The sequence below is a fragment of the Pteropus alecto genome, unplaced genomic scaffold (genome assembly GCF_000325575.1).
Source record: "Pteropus alecto unplaced genomic scaffold, ASM32557v1 scaffold111, whole genome shotgun sequence".
Classification (NCBI taxonomy): Eukaryota; Metazoa; Chordata; class Mammalia; order Chiroptera; family Pteropodidae; genus Pteropus; species Pteropus alecto.
The window spans coordinates 4524034-4542548 of NW_006431915.1; the positions used below are offsets into that span (position 1 = coordinate 4524034).

Consider the following 18515-nt stretch of genomic DNA (forward strand, 5'->3'; position numbering starts at 1 on the left):
CGCGCCTCCCAGGGCGACCGGGGCTCGCCCGCCTGCTCTGGGCAGCCCGGAGGCCCCTCGCGCGTGCGTTCCGTCACCATTTATTGAGCACCTACTGTGTATCTGGCCCTCAGTGATTTCATATCTAGAAATGTCAAGCAGTGGGCGCTCAAAAAATATGTGAAATCAGGAGCAGTCTTGCCCAGAGAGCCCGTGGTTTAGCCGGGGTCCTGCTGACTTCCAATACAGTGCTCATCTCCTTCCACCAGTCAGCTCCCTGGTTTAAACCTCCCCTACCTGATCCGTGCTCCTGTTTTCCTCTTTCATCTCTTGTCACACCTGCCTTCCTGCAGCCCCTGTGAACACCTTTCTGTCCATCAAACATTTAGAAATTGGCCAGCCTCCACCTACATTTCCCTCTGTGAAACGTCTTTGCCCAGCTTTTCACGTGGCTTCTGGTAGAGGCCTTCCCTGACCACCTTCCTAAATTAGCTCCCTCTTCATGTCACTTCATTTTCTTCACATTTATCATTATCCATTAATTTATTCAACAAATAATTATTGATCATCTACTCCAGTTCTTCATGCTTGGTGAACAGACAAAAATCTTGTCCCTTGGTGGAGTTTGGGAGAAGAGAGGCAGGCAACAGACAAACATGCAAATAAGCCAGCTATGTAGTATACTGGGAGGTGATAAGTCCTACGGGGGAAAAAAAGAACACGGTAAGGAGTCTTGGGGGGTGCAGGGAGTGAAGTTTTCAATGAGGTAGTCAGATCGGGTGGCACTGAGAAGGTGACATTTCAGCCACCCAGATAAATTGGAAAGAGCGTTCTCTGCAGAAGGAACAGCCAGTGCGAAGACCCTATGGTACAAGGCTGCTTAGGCAATGGCAAGAAAGGCAGAGTAGCTGGGGATGAGGTCCTTAACTGACTTCTCTGATTTGCTTACTTCTTATTGTGTATTCATCTCCGGAATTTCAGCTCTGGGACTGTAGTCCCGCCTGTCTCGGCTGCCAATGTCGCAGCCCGTACAGCAGCGCTTGGCACACAGTAGGCGCTCAAAAAGATTTGTTGAATGACTGTGAATGAAGGGATGGAGCGATGGCTGAAACCATCCTGTCGGGACCCGGTGCTTGAGGTTCAGGGTGCCGATAGGCCTAGCGCGGCCCCCAGCCGGCACCTGGTACCCCACTTCTGTTCTTGTCCCCGCGTCTGAAGCCCGGGGTAACGCCACAGCAGCCCGCGTCGCCTGAGGGTGGCGTCGGAGGGATTCCGACTTAGTGAGGGAGACCCAGGAACAGGGCCCGCCCCGCGCCCCGCCCCTCACCGACCTTCGGTCGTCGGAAAAATCTGGAGCTGTGGTGTCAGACCAGCACTGTTGGGACGGGTGGGGAGCGCTCTGGGCATGCTCGTAGCTGGGCGGGGCTGGAGCGCGGAGGAAGGAGAGTCTCCTGGCCCCGCCTGGGAGTACCTACGAAAAGCCCCGCGGGACTTTCAGCCGGTCTCTGTTCCCGCCCCCTCTTAGACGTGGGGGTATGTGTGTCTGGGGACATTCTTTCAAAGCTAAATGGGAAAACTGGGAATATAGAGTCTGCGAAAAGTACCTCTGTGCTCTCCCAGCCGCTGTATGGTTCGGGGCGAGCACCTAGCCTCAGTGTGCCTTAAGTAATGTGAATATCTACCTCTTGAATGTGGGTGGCGTGTGGGGATTGAATGAAATCAAGAATGTGAACATGTTTAGTCCACTTTAGTGCCTACCTCAATTATCCGTCATCCTCATATCAGTTTGCCAAATGCTAAGGCGAGGAAACCGAGATTAGTGGACGTGCGAATTCTTACCTTCCATAAAAAACTAGATTGAAACGACCTTTTCTTTCCTCACAGTCAACAGTCGTTAGATTAAAGTGTTCTCAGAGCTAAGAAATATCCATACACCCAGGGGAAAAAAACCTAAATATTTGTAAAATTGTGCATTTTAAATCACCATAACAGAAATAGGAACAAAAGGAAAGACTGTCCTCCAAGTTGGAAACGAATGTCTAAAAATAGAAGAATTATGAGATTATGGTATATTTGTTGAAATAATAACTATTTTACACTAAATCAGAACATGCTGCGATGGGAAAACTTACAGTATAATGTTAAGTGAAAAAAAGCTGAAAACTTAGATGCACTGTGTAAAGATTATGTCTATCCATTCACCAAGACTTAGAAGGAAATATGAGAATATGTAATAGTCTATTTTGGGGGGTTGTGGTTTTTTTTTCTTTTTAAGTTTATCAATGTCACAATGTTGTGTTTGCAGTAATAAAGATTTAAAAGATCAAAATTTTGCATAAGTCTAATAATAATGACAATTAACAACCACTATTATAAGCTCAAATGTGATCGATATTTTACTCATATGCTGTCCTTAATCCTTACGGTCACTCTACAGAGTGGGTGTTTTTAGGTCAGTTTTACAGAAGAAGAAACACTCAGGAGCTATTTACAGCTGATAAGAAACAGAGTTAGGATCTGAACACAAGTGAGCCTGACCCGAAAACCAGGATGTTAGGCTTTATAATACCGCCTCTCTGTGTAGGAGTTCACTGTGTATTGATCATAAAAGAAACCGTATATTATTCCATTTTGTGTCTTTTTTTTGCCTATTTTATGTACCCTTTAATGTATTTATAGGCCACAGATTACCTTTAAATGTTCTGGTCTCCTGTTACTGTTTTATCCTTGGGGCCAATATGGTAAAGTTTATTCTTTTAAGCTGTTGCACCTGGAGTGACATGATGTCATTGTCAGCAGTGACAGCAAATCTTATATCATAAGCTCCCAAACCTTGTGCAAATGGAGCTTTTGGATGGACATATAATCTTCTTAGTCTGCGTTGAACCCAGCCAAATCTTGAGCAAATAGAGGCCCAGTTGGGAATAAGCCTGTACCAAGTCTCAGATAATGAGGCCATTTCAGAGAGAACCCACACAGATTGCTTTCTCTGACAATCATTTTGGAGGCAGAATCATAACATAATGGAACCACGTGGTCCATGGACTCCTTAGGACTTTTCTATGATGCACGGGTACAGAGCTGCTAGTCCTGATGATATTTCCCGAGAGAAAGCCAGGGCCCTAAAAGCAGCCTTCCTACTGCCACTGATAAGCTTAAAAACAACAACAACAACAACAACAACTCTTTTTTAAAATATCACTGGTGGACTGTACCTGGCCCCAGAAATCACTAACAACAAACACAAGAAGCCAAAGAAGGTCATTTCACTGGAGTGGAAGCATCACTGGTAATGGACCAGATTCATAAAAGAGGAATGGGAGATGAGCAACTGAACACAGTTATTAGCATTCCCAGAAGCTGCCATTTGGACAGAAAATCTGGTGCCAAGAGCTGCACACAGGCAATTGGCTGGGGGCATTTACAGGAAGAGTTTCCTGGAAGGATCACCGAGGATTGTCATTCACATCAAGACTCAGGAAGTCTGGGCACCATGTGGACTGTCTGAGTGATTTACAGGGCAGAGCTCCCAGCTGAGATGCTAAGGCTCATCAATTATTTGTGCTGTAAGTGCAAGTTCAGGAAGGACCCATGAACCTGTAAATCCATAAATACGTGGGCAAGTGATATCATTATAATGACAAGGGAAAAGAATCCGATGTTAAGTTATATGCATAGTATGGCTTCAACTGTGTGAATTACTAGGTGAAACCACATGAAATTGCCATTTCGTAGGTCCACAGTGGTTGAGCATTGGCAACTTCCTCTATTTCAACTTAATATGACACATAGAAAAAAAACTAGAAATAACTGCAACAAAATATTAATGGTGACTCTGAGTATTGCATTTACAAGCAGAGAAACAAGATACAGAAGTTATCTTTTGCAAATCGGGAGAATGTCAAGTCTTTGGTATCTATATTTTTTTATGTCTTTATAGTTCCCTGTCTTATTTTACAGTGTTTTTTTTTTATTATCAAGAAAAATGAAGCAAACTTAAAAGTTGGCAAACCGAAGAAAATGATGTAAAGAGAGAGAAAATATCTTCTCTGGAATTGTACAAAAATGTGAGAGGTTCCTTTCACAGAAGTTGAAGCCTGCCCTGCCTGTCGTGACAGGATGGCTATTCCTGGACCAGGAAGGAGGGAGTGGAAGAAGTGATCAGCGGTCAAGTCAGAAGCCTGTAGAAAAGTGTTAGTCCAGCTCAGGACTCCTCATCCCCTCAGGCTGTGTTCCTGAGACTCCAGGACTTCATGGATCTCATTTTGAGAAAAACAGGTTTTTTAAGCCTAAGTTTTATCCATTAGAAAAAAAAAAAAATGTTTTTCCATTGCAAATTATCACTGCCAAAGGATTTTGTCTGTAAAACTGATGAACAAATTTAGCATGAGTACAAGAGCAGAGATAAGGTGATTGTTGTCAATTCACATTTATCAGATAGTTATTAAGCACCTGCTGTGTGTCAGGCAGTACTCTAAGTCCTTGGGAGACATCAGTGAACAAGATAATCTCTGCTCTCATGGATATACATTCTAACAGGGCAAGCCAGACACTGAACAACAAACATTATAAATATGTGAATCACACTGTATGTTAAGAGACCAGGGTAAAAAGTGACAGGGAGAATGATGGAGATGGGGTGGAGAGTTGCAATTTTAAATAGGATTGAGAAATTTAATCACTTAAGCAAATATTTAAGCAGAGACCTGAAGGAAATGAGGAAACTATTCCTACTGATATCTGGAGCAAGATTCTCTGGGCAGAGAGAATAGCCAGTGTAAAGGCCCTTAAGGGAGCATGCCTCCACTAAGGGGACTGGTGGGGCAAGCGGGGAAAGCTACAGGAGATGAAGCCAAAGAGGTACCAGGGGCCAGAACCTGAGCCCCTTCCCCTCAACACTGCCTGCTATCAGCCCCAGGAAAGACTCAGCCTTTCAGACTGAGCTGGACGGAAGCCAAGCCAACATAAAAGCTGCCAAATGTGCTTGACAACACATCAAAAGTTAAATGCTGTCCCTTTAAATGGTCACTGGATGCCAACTTGCGGATAAGCAGAGATTTGAATAAGGGAGCCAAAATCATGTAGCAGCCCTCTGTCTTAAGGGAGTCAGCCAAACAATCCAGATTATGCATATATTTGTAACATTATCATAGAAATGGAAAGATAATATTAACCAGCCATCTCAGAGGGTTCTCAGACCTTCAGGATCACTTGAGTGAACCTTCAGGGATATGCGGACTTCAGGTCCGAAAACAGCACATATACTATAGATCAAACAGAGGACCAAACAGATCATATAAACCCACTGACCACCACATAGATTTGCTACTGTACCAGAAATGTAAGTTAGGGACTTTGAGATCCTGCTCTGGAAACCCAAAGCGTTGAGAATGTTTTCGTCAACAGATGGCTGTGGCTTTAGAAGCAAAGAGAAATGATAAGAAATGCCAAGGAAGAAAGTTATCATCCTGTATTGTAGTGGACCTTATTTAAGCAATGGCTTCCCTTGAAAGCGGTGGTGTCATCTTACAAAAACCCTGTGGGAAATGGATTTGTCAAGCCTCCCAACCACACCTTCAAGGCTCAGATGACTGTCAACACAAGGAGAAAGAAACACCAGGCAATGTAGAATAGTTATATAGAGGTCATGACTTTGAAAATCAGCAGTGAGGAGGGAAACCCTCAATAATCCTTAACAGAAGATTCTAGGGAGAAGAGTCAGGAATAATACTGAAGGCAGTGTGTCTTATAGTTTGATCCGGGAACCACATATCAAGATCACCTTGTGGAAAAGTCCTTGTGAAAAATGGCATCCTGGCCTCAGTGCGGACCTTCAGAATCTCTGATTGTAGGATCCAATCGTTGATGCTTGGATAGATGGTACTAAATACCAGAGCATAAACTTCTTAAAGGAAGTGCACATATAAATAGATATAAGGGGAGGGGAAGAAGAGATGGAGAGTGGTCATCACCTACAGGCAAATAGAAATGCCTAATAGAGAGCTGTCAGGCTCTCTGCTCTTGACCTTGGATCTCTGACTCCATGCATCTGGCTATGCTTTTTAGGGGCCAGGAGCAACTAACCATGTGACTGAAGAGGAAGCAATGGTGGTACTCACAGTATGGGTGATGTTTGCTAAGAGGGGTAGACCTCAAACACATGGAGGTGTGTAGTGTACACACTAAACTGAAACTGGGAAGGTCATTACCTCCTGAAGAAGAACTGGATAAATGAGGGCAAGGGAGGAAGGGGTGTTTACTTTTTGCCATAAACTCTTTTATACCTTCTGAATTATCTACCATGCAATGTCTAACCTATTTAAAAGTAACTTCTCTCTAGGAAAAATAATGATGTATGCATAGTATTTTAAAAAATTATTTTGTTTTACATTTTGGCTCCCTCTAAATTTTGCTGACCAAGTACAAAGCCCAGGTTACTTGACAAGTCAAGGCTATAGCTATGACCAGTGCACAACAATGTGTAACCTTGTTTGAAAGAAAAACCATAGGTCAAGAACCCTTAATCCTATTGGAAATATGTGTGGCTGAGCGATAAAAGGGAAAGATAAGTCATTTTAGTGACCTCAGGATTAAGAATGATACTTTCCTGACACAGCTGGTAACTAAATGGCTAGAGAAGTAAGATGGACAACTTTACCTAGACCTCAACTGGAAGTCACATCCATGAAAAGATTATCATCTCAAACTTGTTCTTGCTTAGCTGACCATTCCATTCTTTAGACTCTGGAAACCTGATCTGGGTCCAGGAGAAAACTGTGTTCCCAGACCTGGTGACATTTCAAGAACAGGGGACACTGTTCAGCCTGCCCAGTGCTCTGGTGACCTTCTAGCATTGTATAGATGACACACCACAGGATTTCCTCAACTGTGTCCTGGCGTCCTGCTGGGATGTCCTTCTCATTTTTTCCATGGTACACAGTCACGGCATCACAGTCCAAACAGAGTGTCCAGCGATGCCTCTGTAAACATGAGTCACATGTGAAGTTAAAGGAATCCGTGTTCAGCCAGAGACAGTGGAGTTCCTAAGGCGTATCATCTTCACACATGGGATGTGGGTTGATGAGCGTCACATGATTTCCTGCCAAGATGCCTGAGCAGTGCTAGAACTGACCTCATGAGCAGCCACCAAGGCCTACACAGAAACTGCTCTTCTTCGTCCCAGATTTCCCCTTCCAGGGAGAAGTTCTCCAGCTATTGTATCAGAAAACATTGCTCTCTCCCCATTTCTCCAACTCTTGGGCTTCTCTCACTTTGGTCTTTGGTGCCACCACCTAGCTCAGCCTCGGTCATCCCAGCCCAAGCACCACCGACACAAACCTCTTTCTTGCTTCCCTTTGAAAAATAAAGGCCACCCATATTAACCTCCCAAAAAACTCATTCTACCATCTCTGCCTGTTGAAATCCTACCCATCTTTTAAGGTCCATCTCACAAGCTACTGCTTCCCAGATTAGCCCAGCTGGTTAAGAGCTCTCTAACCCCTGCAACTCAGGGTATTTGGTCTGCTCTTTTATGCTTTTCATCTCATTCTGACTTGCATTTCGTTGTTAATGTACATGCCCTTTTGGAAGGCCCTTGGAAAATCCCCTGAACAGCGCCAAAGATCTTCCTGCTGCCATGTGGGCTGTGACTATTGTTTCTGTGCAACGAGTGCAAAAGCCTATGAGCCCCTTCTGAAAAATATCTTGCCTTTCTGTAGTGAGCAAGAAGAATTATGTTGTTTCGAAAGACCTTCTGGAATTTTGCTTTTAAGCTGGATAATTAATCTACCAATAGAGAGATAGAAAAGAGAGACAGATAGATGTAGATAGCTAGATAAGGGAGAAATGTCATCAGTGCTGTCCCAAATAAGGTATAATTAATCTGTGACTAGATATCACTGTGCGCTTTCAATTTCTATGTGACACAATTAAAGGAGTTAGGACATCACCCCTGCCCCTCCACACCTAAGACTCACCCAGCTGTGCTGGCAGAAGGTCTACAGGTCAAAGACACGCCCTTTGTTATCTGCCTGCAATGCTGAATGAGCTAATTCCAAACCAGCTCTGAGGCCCATGACCTCCATCTTTAGACAGTAAGACCAGGAATAAACAGGGTGAGTAAAATCCATCATAGAAATTACCAGGAAATAGAGGGGGGCTAAAACCTCTAGGTGACACGAGTTTTCAGTTTCACTGAATCTAGACTCACATGCAGCCTCAACTACAGGAAGCTAGTCCACTTTTGTCAGCACCCATGACAATATTTTATTCTCACACGATAGGATGAATGTAGTGAGGACAGCCTTCATTTCTCTCTCAGTCTTGTGCAGTCTGAATAATCATCTTTCTCTGACTGCTTAGGCAGGCTCAGGGGCCCCTCCTTCTGCATTTAGATTCCACTAGATTCACACTTAGCACATTATATACAATTGAGCGAGTCTGCTACATCAACTGTGAACTCTCACGTTTTCTGCTGGGAGCCCAGATAGACTATGGTACTTACTAAGAGTGTGATGAATGAAAAGATTAGTGGAAATTGGATTGCCTTATTGATATGCCCGGGTCAGGCCAAGTATACTCACTAAAGCCAGTATAGTATTTTCCACTACACCAGGTTCAGTGGCATAAAAAATGTACATAGCACTCGTACATATTTCAAATGCCAATTCATATGAGGAAACAATTTCCCAACAGTGTTATCTAGTTTCTTCTCAAGTTCCCTGGGTTGAGGTCAGTCTTTGTAGCTAATGTTGGGCTCCTGACCCAAACAGTCTGTGCCAGTTAAGAAAAAAAAAAGTCAGTTTTTCATGGTTTGGATAAAGAGGTGACCGTGGGAACATGTACATCCCTGTCTCTGGTTCTGGTGAAGTCACTGAAAAGCCAGCCCAGCCTGGCTGTCCGGTGAACCCACACGAAATGGGGATAAACAAGGACAGTCAAGCAGGAGGAAATGGACCCATTTTGCAAAGCCAGCCTTGGCATACGGAGCAGAAAAAAACATCCATCCTATTCAGGAGGAAAAATACCTCTTTAGCTATTTATGAAGAAATAACGAAGTAATTATGAATACCGTGCTCTATAAGAAAAAAAAATATGTAGACCTAATCTATTCAAAGGAAAAATCCAAGTGTAGACTAATGCTTATGAACAGAAATGGGTTATTTTAGCACTGTCAATAATTGCTAAAAATATGATTAGGGACTGAATGAATATATAATAGTGAGATACCATTGATTATTATATAACTCAAAATTATTTTACAAAGAGTTTGTAATGATATGGGAAAATGCTGGTGATATAGTTTAGATGAAAAGTGTGAAACATAAAGCTGTACTCATAGCAGAACTTTGTAAAGAAAGACACAGTTATGCACATTAAAAAGTCTTAAAGTACATTTAAATGTAAAGAGTAGTTATTTCTAGATGATGATATGACTGGTGTCTTAGTTTTTTAGGCTGCTATAACAAAATACCGTAGACTAGGTGGCTTATAAACAACAAACGTTTATTTCTTATAGTTCTGGAGGCTGTAAAATGCAAGATCAGGGTGCTGACAGGTTCAGTGTCAAGTGAGGATGTGCTTCCAGGTTCATAGACAGCCATCTTTTCACTGTGTCCTCATATGTTGGAAGGGGCGAGGGAGCTCTCTCAGGGCCTCTTTTATAAGGGCACTAATCCCATTCATAAGGCTCCACCTTCACGGCCTAATTACTCCCCAAAGGCCCCACCTCCAAATAACATCACATTGAAGATTACGTTTCAGCATGAATTTTAGGGGGACACAAACATTCAGTCTATTGCAATTGGTGATTTTAATTTTCTTTGTATTTCTCAAAAGCTTCTGCAACATATGTACGGCACTTCGAAACTAAGACAGAGACATTTTTTAAAAATCTGTGTAACCTATTGGTTACACAAAATTTCAACTTTCCTCCCAGATAATTGTGTAGGAGGATATTTTTATATCAGATGCCTACAGCACCCGCCACAGCAATCTCATGACTTTTCCACGGAAGGGTTAGCTATGGTTCCTAAGATACGCATAGTCTCTTCCTCGTCTTCTTTACACCAGCCCTGGCAGTCCTGCTGTGTCCTAGAATCTGCAGGAGTTGGGGAGCCCATGAGCCATGGGAGGGCTTAGCAAGATCAACTGGATTCCTTCATTAAGGAATTAAAACTGGAGAACACAGGGGAAAAAGTGAGAAGACACACAAAGAGATCCCAAGATTAAGAGACAGCCAGAGTAACTGTGGTCAAATGTCACACTAATGACCACCAAAGAAGTGACTTCCTTGTGTCCACACGCCTATATATTCTTCCTCACACAGAGACTCAGCCAAAGTAACTTGATTTGACCAATGGGACATCACCAAACATGACACAAGTAGAAATTTAGTAGGTACGTGCACACTGGGGTTGGCACTCTTGGAATCCTGAGACCCCCCAGGCTGTTAAGAAGCCCAGGATGGAAGCTCCATGGAAAGGGGGCCAGCCATGCCAGGCTTGTCTCAGCTGAACCTTGAGAAGACTAGTAGAAGAACCACCACCCAACACATTGAATTAGGAGAAATAAAAAAGAAAAAGTTGTCCTCATTTTCAGCCACTAAGTCTCGGAGGGGCATGGTTTGTTACCAGCAATAGATAAGTAGGGGTCACAACAGGGACTCCTGTTGCTGAGGCCTCTGCATTGTACCCTGTTTCCAGGTGAGCCTGGGTCCTGCAGGGTGTCTGGGATTCTTTGAGATTTCCATCTTCCATGTTGGCCCCTGTACCCTTACAGCAACTCCGCATTATTTTAAGGCAGGAGTTGTCAAACCCCAGCGTTCAAAGAGCTGCACCAAAATGTGAGTGTCCCTAAGGTAGGGCAAGTGTTTTTAGGAGAGGAACTTTGTGGGTCTTATTCACCATTACACCCCCATGCCTGGAATGGTATCTATCACATAACAAGAATCTACAAGGGATTTGTAAATAAATGAACAAGCAGATCTTGTTTAAAATACGGATTCCAGGACCTCGCCTCTGTAAACTCTGATTTGGTAGGTCTGGGTTGGGTTTAGGTCTGGGTTAGGTTTAAGCCACCTGAGTGATGCCAAGCCAGGTGGCCTCTAGAGCACATTTTCACCGTCAGGGCCTCAAGGTATCTGTGCAACCCAAAAAGGCCAATTGACCAATTTTCCAGCTGGCTGTGCTCCAGAATCACTTAGAAGGCTTGTTCATGATTTTAATTCCTGGTCCTCACCCCAACCTACTGAATGTGCAAAGCCCCGGAGGTGGAGACTTTTATTCTGTATTGTTAAGAAACTCCCAGATAAATTTGATGCAGCTGGTTCACAGACTGAACTGTATTTGGAAACCACTGGCCCAACCAACACAATTATCTGAAAGTCATTAGGCAGCCAAACCTACTTCTCTCTTTCCTAGAACTGAGCACACACACCTCCTTAGTTTGACATTCTTGTGTTAATCTTTAAAGCTTTTTGAAGAAAGGTTTCTATAATTACTATGAGAAGTATTTGTTAGGGACTCCTAAGTCTAAATGTCTCAGCTGTCAATCAGATGTCGGTAACATTTGCCTCTCAAATGCAGTCCTCACTAAATGCGGTAAGGTGTGTCATGGCACTTTAAAACTGAAAACACCACGCACACGATTTGTAATCCTTTGCTCATAAATATGTCATGCAAGGGATTGAAATAGTTTATCTATTTTTAGATAATCAATCAGGATTCATTGTGAGTTATCTTGTTCTCTTAAGGAAGGGAGAGCCAGACCTTCGGGACCCCTGTGTAAAATGTTTCCGAGACAGGAAACCCTGACTGCATTTCTAGTTCCTTCGCATGGTGTTCAAAGTCATGCATGATTTGAACCCTGCATCGCCTTGATCTCTCCTTCTGCTGACCTCTCCCTTCCCCTCTTGCCCCCAAGTATCAGCTCTTCCAGAACACAAATGCAGTCTGCTGGTCGCCTCTGTTGCTAGCCCTGGACCAAGTGGTGCACTGTATCTGGAACTTTATCGTTATTCATCCCCATCCACCTGGACTTTTCCTGAATGTTTGGTGTCTGTTACTATCTTCCACCTTCCAGGCAGACAGATTTGACCAGCTCGCTTTTTTTATGCCCACTGAACACTTACCTACGGCCCTATATCACTTTGCTGCACTGAGTCCAGAAGCCTCCACTCCCTTCCCTGACCTTGAGGGCAGGGGTGTTTTCCTTATTCATCCCTGTGTCTGCCCTTGAGCACGGTGCCTGCCACAGAGAAGGGATTAATAAATATTTGTGGGTGGAATGTATGAAAGTCAGGGATTGTCTTTGGCACGGTTTAAACTTCTAGGGGAGAAAAAGGTGCTCGTTCCTGGCGGTGGTCACGTGTCTGTCTGTGACGCTGATTTCCGGTTGTTGTCCTTTGCCCTTTTCTCCTCCATGCAGAGACTTATGAAAACCAAACAGCTCGCAAACAAGCTGCCAGCCTGATCTTTAGCTGGTGGGGGTACCCAGCAGGTTTTTAAAATTTGTTTAAGTGGGTATAATGTGTGAATATAATATTTGTAATATATGTCATAATGCAATATATGTAAGTGTGATACGAACGCATAGATTAAGATATTAATGAGAAATCTCTTTTGAGGGTCAGTTCTGCATGTTTTATGCCTACTAGATACCTCCAGTTGGCTGTCCCACAAGCACTTCAAATTCAGCCTTCCCAAAATAACAGACAAACTCCATCCCGCAAGCCTGCTCCTTATCCACTCACCACATGCCCAGTCGCCTGGGCTTCGAATCCCAAGACTCCCTTCTCTCTTGCCATCTAAGGAAATGACACGTTCCCTTTATTTCACCCCTACATTATTTCTCACAGCCTTCCCACACTCTGCCTTCTGCTTTGGGACCTTCTTATCTCCCACCGGGGCTCTTGCAAATAACCTCCCAATCGGTCTTCCAGCTTCCTCTTTTTTTTTTTTTTCTTGAAATACTAGTCACAGGTTAATCTTGCCAAAGATATTGCTCTTCTTGAAAACTTACAATGGCTCCCATGGCCCACCTACTGGATAAAGTCCAAACCCCTTAGCCTGTACCATATTGGATGTTAACAAACCTATCCAATCAGATCCCATCTCTTGGGAAGTGAGAATGTAAGAGGGAGGCAGCAAGAGGCATTCGTTCATTCAACAAATATTGATTAATACCAACTATATGCCAGGCACTGTTCTAGGTTCTAGGGAAATAGTGAAGTCCTTGATTTTATGGAGTTTATATGTGAAGAGACCCCAAAAAAAAAAAAAAAAATGGAGTCGTTATTATCTGCTTTTAAGATGACTTCTTTCCCGAAAAGTGAGGCATGTGGTAGATTGTGTACATGGCATTGGCCCTAATTCTTCCCTCCTTCCCTGCATCCATGCTCTTTGCCATGTGACCTTGAAGTTCCTTACACTAGAAGTAGAAGAAGAAGTCTTTCTATACTAGAAGATCTTTGTTCGATTTTGGGATTGGCCATGTGACTTGCTTTGGCCAATAGGACATTAGCAGACATGATGCAATTAGAAGCTTGGAATATGCTTGTGTGGTTAAGCTTGTTCCTATTGCACTTCCGCTTCTGCCATAAAAAGACTGCCTCAGGTCGACTGCTGGTTTCAGAAGAATGAGAAAAATGTGAAGTAGACTCAACTTGTGAATAATTGTTGTTGTTTGGCGGGAGTGGGGGAGTTACGACACAGCATTATTGGGGCAACAGCTGACTGACACAAGGAACTTTAATTCCGTCCTCCATGAGATCTCTGTATTGGAGGTGCTATTCCAGAAAGACTGGGCTGCTGCCAGGGGCTTCTCATACTTCCTTACTTCCATACAAGAAACCCATCCATGCAGGAAGTATCTTAATCTAGACATTTACATCAGTATCTAAGAAACCTGAGTATGTCTTTTCCTTGCAACCTGAGAAAGCCTAAGACAATATCTCCCCTACTCTCTCTCACGAGGTACTGAAGGGGAGAGCTTGTTCTCAATGGCTCCACTGGCACAGAGCCTGGTGTAATACACGGTACACACCACTAGTTGTACAACCAGATGAAACTCCTGTTAAAAACAGTGAACTTAATGAAGTAGTCTGCCCTAGATCCTGTCTTGGAAAATCCTTTTCCAAGCAAGAGACTGTTATCAATTCAGTGAATCTGTTCACTTTCCCACTCACCCACTCGTGATGACTGCAAGGCACACCGTCGGGCACTGGGGTGCAAAGGCAAATTGGTATGACAGATCCTTGTCCTCATAGAGATCACAGAGTAAAGAGACAAGTAGACTACTCCGAGGCGGCGGGATAAAATCTACCAGAGAAATGAAAACAAGACACTGAGGGAGTACAGACTAATCTAGTTTGGTGGGCCAGAGAAGATTTCAAGGATAAAATGACACTTAAGGTGAGTTTTGAGAGGCAAGGATCAATTGATCAGGTACAGAAGAGGAGAACATTCTAAGAAGAAGGTGAGAAAGTATGTGAACTTAAAATCTATGACGAGTGTGTAAGGGTGTGTGGGGAGGGGAGGGCGTGGGAAGTGGTGAGAAATGAGGTTGAAACTAACACCTGGCCAGAGGTGAAGCACCTCTTGTGCTCAGTAAGGAGTCTGGACTGGGTCCTGAGGGCACTGGGGAGCACTGAAGATTTCAAGCAGGGCAGTGACGGGTTTGCAGTTTGCATATTTAAAAGATTCTTTGGGCAATAATGACTCGGGAAGGGACCAGGCAGCCTGTCAGGACATTGCAGAAAAAAAGCGGGGAAATGAAGGTGATCTGAAGTGCTGGTGGAAACCGAGAGAAGCAAAGGGACAGGAGAGTTAGTAGGCTGAATGGATAGGCCCGATGACCGAGGGCAGGAGAGAGAGATGTTGAAAATGGCTCCAAGGAGGAGGAGGACACCGCTCACTGAGGTCAGGAGCTGTGGGGGACGGGTGGGATGGAAGATGAGTCCCCTGAGGGTCGTGTGGTTCGAGGAGGACTGTGGGGCCTGCAAGCGTATGTCTCATAGGCAGCTACACACCCGAACTCAGGAGAGAGACGTAGTTAGATGTGTGATGCTGACTGAAATTATGGGTTTGGTTTGCTACTTTGTCTGCCCAGAGCTGGTGTTTGCCGAAGGACGGAAGAGTCGTCCCCGCACAGTAGGGACGACTTTTAGAGCTCCAGAAGAATTTCTATGTGGCATCGAAAAGATTATCCCAGGAAATCCCAGGCAGGGACCAACCATCCTTGTTCACCTTTGTGTTTCCAATGCCCGCCACAGGGCCTGGATTATAGCACATGCTCAGTAATGTTGAATGAATGAATAAATGAGGTCTCCTATGACTCCTTTGGAAGTCATAGATGGAGAATGAACCTTGTGGCCTCGTACTTGTGGTGATTCTACAGGTTCAAATTATGAATTTATCAAGTTCAGAATTCCCATAATTCCATACTTTCCAGAGATCCTCAGGCGATTTCTATCATCACCTGAGGAGAACTTCCTACGAATATATATTCCCAGGCGCCATAGATATTTTGATTTTGTAGGTTTAGGCTGAAGCCCAGGAAGCTGCTTTTGAAACGAGATCCCAGAGTGGTTCTGATGCAGGTGCAGTGTGGACCATACTTTGGGAAAAACCACTTATGCCGGATATTCCCATTTCTCCATCTGGATCTGCTCTCTCTATTTTTACTTGCTCCGCTCGGCACTCAGGGAAGCTGCCTTTGGCAGCCTGTACTCTCTGGGCTCCTTTGGCCTCTGGCTTCGACTTGAATTCAACCAGCGGAATCGATAGCAGGAGAGGGATGGGAATAGAGAGGATGGGCTTCGTTTCTCCGAGCTCCTCTGCCAGGCTGTGGTTTGGTGGGAGCTGCAGCCATCGCTCTGGCTGGGCATTCCCTCTCTGCTGGCTGTTACGCTCGCCAAGTACTGCACCAGTTCCCTTCTTTTGCCCCTTCAGGCCTTGGGGCAATGGCTTCCCACAGCGGCTACTCTCTGGGTACCTCGCCATCTCTATTTCCTTTAACCTTACCCAGAACTCTAAATCATTTGTTCATTACATGCTCTCCAATTGCCTCTTTGAGTGCGTCCTCTCCTGCCAAGACAGGAAAACAAAAACACTGACTGGAAAGAGTCGAGAATTCTGGGCTCAGTTCCGTTCAGTTCAGTTCAATTCAATTCGGCAAACATTTACCGAGCGAGGTCCTCTGAGCCTGGCTCTGCGCCAGGAGCTGGGGATATAGAAAGTGATCCAGGCACAGTACCTTCCTGCAGAGTGTTCATGGCTTAATGGGAGGGAGAGCCCCAGAATGCCCGGCGATGATGGGGTCACTCAGGGTAACACTGAAAGTGCAGGGGACCATTATGCCAGCCGTGGTAGGCAACAGAGGCTTCCCAGAGGAGGTGACAGAATTTGAGCGGGCAGCATAAGAACAATTCAGGCAGAGGCAGAGTCGTGGAGATGCCATGTGGCTCCCCTGGGGGTAGATTAGAGGGCGGGGTCTTCCTGCTCACTGTGCCGGAGGCAGAGGGATGCTGCCGAGTTTGGATCTGTGTGATGTCCCCCTGGGGCAGGTGCTAATCGGGGTGCCCCCACCTTCAGGTGATCTGTGGGCCTCCGACCCGTTCCCAACTGCTGTGATTTGGGGTCCTTTCCTTCTAAAGCCTGTTTCGTTCACCAGCCTACCAAGGCTTCCCTGCCTCCCCAGAAGAGAGTCTGGGAGAAAAGAAGGAAGCTGAGTGGAATGGGACTGGGGGCCAAGAGGTTAACACAAAAGGAAAGCTCTGACTGGCATGTGAAAATGGCCTCCCATTTGGGACTCCTGATTCCACAAACCATCTCCACTGACTTTAAAGAGAGAAGAGTCAGACCAACTTTTACTCACCCTTCAAAAGCCAACTGAGATTTCGCCTCCTCCAGGAAGACTTCCTGGAACTCCCTAACTGGTGCTCCTTCTCTTGCAGTCATCAGTCTTTGGTAATTTGCAATCACTAGCCTATCTGTTCCACTTGACTACCAGGTCCTCAAACACATGGCTTCGACTTATTTGTCTCTTTCTCTCTAGTACCCAGCACTGGGCCTAAGGCATCTCAGGGCCTTAGTACTGAGTATGTGTTGAACTGAAGGAATTCTTGCTGCTTTAGAAGTAGTAATAACAGTGATATTATCAACCTTATTTGAAGAATGAGGAAACTGTGGCCCAGGGCAATAAGTGACTTCCTCACGATCACACAGCCTATAAATGACAAAGCAGAACTGGGACTCAAAACCAAACAAACCTGTTGAATCCAGGAGCTGGAGAATACATGGCGAGGCTCCTCAGCCACACGGGCACAGGGCGGGGGGCTGACCAGTGCTGCTCAGCCAGGAGATTGAGAATAAGAGCACGCAGCCCCTGATTGAGAATGGAGCAATCGGTCCTTGCCAGGAATTGCTCAGAGCCCTTCATTGCATCAACTCACAAAGCTTTGTGAGATTGTGTATGTAATCATCGCCTGATTTGACAGATTAAGTCCAGAGACTCGAAGCGGTTAAGAAATGCATCCAAAGTCGTTTGGATACCAAGAAGAGGCAGAGCTGGCATTCAAACCCAGACCTGTGAGCCAAAGGCCAAGTTCTAAACCACTGTACTTTCTCTAGGGAACATGACAACAACCTCAGGTTTAGGAAGAAAGAGAAAGCTCGGCCCACTGTTGGATTTGTAAGATATTTATAAAGAGAAATATATCTCTACATGGAAAAAACAAACATGTAAATAATTTTTTTTTTTTATAAAAGAGAATAATGTTTTTCTAGAACATTATTCTCTTTCATAAAAAATATTTATTCCTAAATTATACCAATTGAGAGTTTTGGAAAATGTAGAGCATTATGGAGTAAATTGCATGGGCCTGATGGAATGTGCTCATTCTGCTACTGAGCAGCTGTGTGATCCTGAACACGTCTCTTCCCTACTCTGGACTTCGTTTATTTCCTCATCTCCTTCCAGAGCTTTCATGAAAGTGTTGCCTTTTGGATTGGAAAGTACTGGGCCGTTTGTACTTTCACGCACAGTCCTTTAGCGCCCTCTAATGTCCAGTTACAGCACTGTCACTGATGTGGTTTGTGAGATTGAAGAGAGGCAGTCCACGCCTGAAACAAGTCGTGAGCAATAAAGTGCAGCCACAGGAGATAAAGCAAAAGCCAGTCCTGTTCCATCCCATCCAAGACTTAGACGTTCTGTTGATCTTGCCCACATGATTTAAATTGTTTTTCAAAGTGCTTGTTCCAAAGTACATGTGAGCCCGTACTCTATACACCCCCCACACAGTAGCACCTTTATTATTATAGTTATCGCATTGTATGGTAATTGCCTGTTGACATGTTTCAAGTATAAGACCTGGTGTCCTCACATTTATATCGTCTTCCTGCCCCTAGTAGAGTGAATGACACACAGGCCCTCGATTCAAGTTTGTTGAGTGGATGATAGATGGAGAGAAGAATGAATAAACCAACAAAAGACACAGCCCCTGTGGAGAAAGGTTGGGGTGGTAAGGAGCAGTGAGT

General features: G+C 44.5%; 1 protein-coding gene across 2 annotated transcripts in view; it reads left to right on the plus strand.

Annotated features, from left to right (window-relative positions):
• The window catches only part of LOC112472943 (vesicle-associated protein 4-2-like), a 65438-nt gene that overhangs the window by 7516 nt on the left and 39407 nt on the right, over window positions 1-18515 (plus strand). The gene's annotated exons all lie outside the window — the stretch shown is intronic.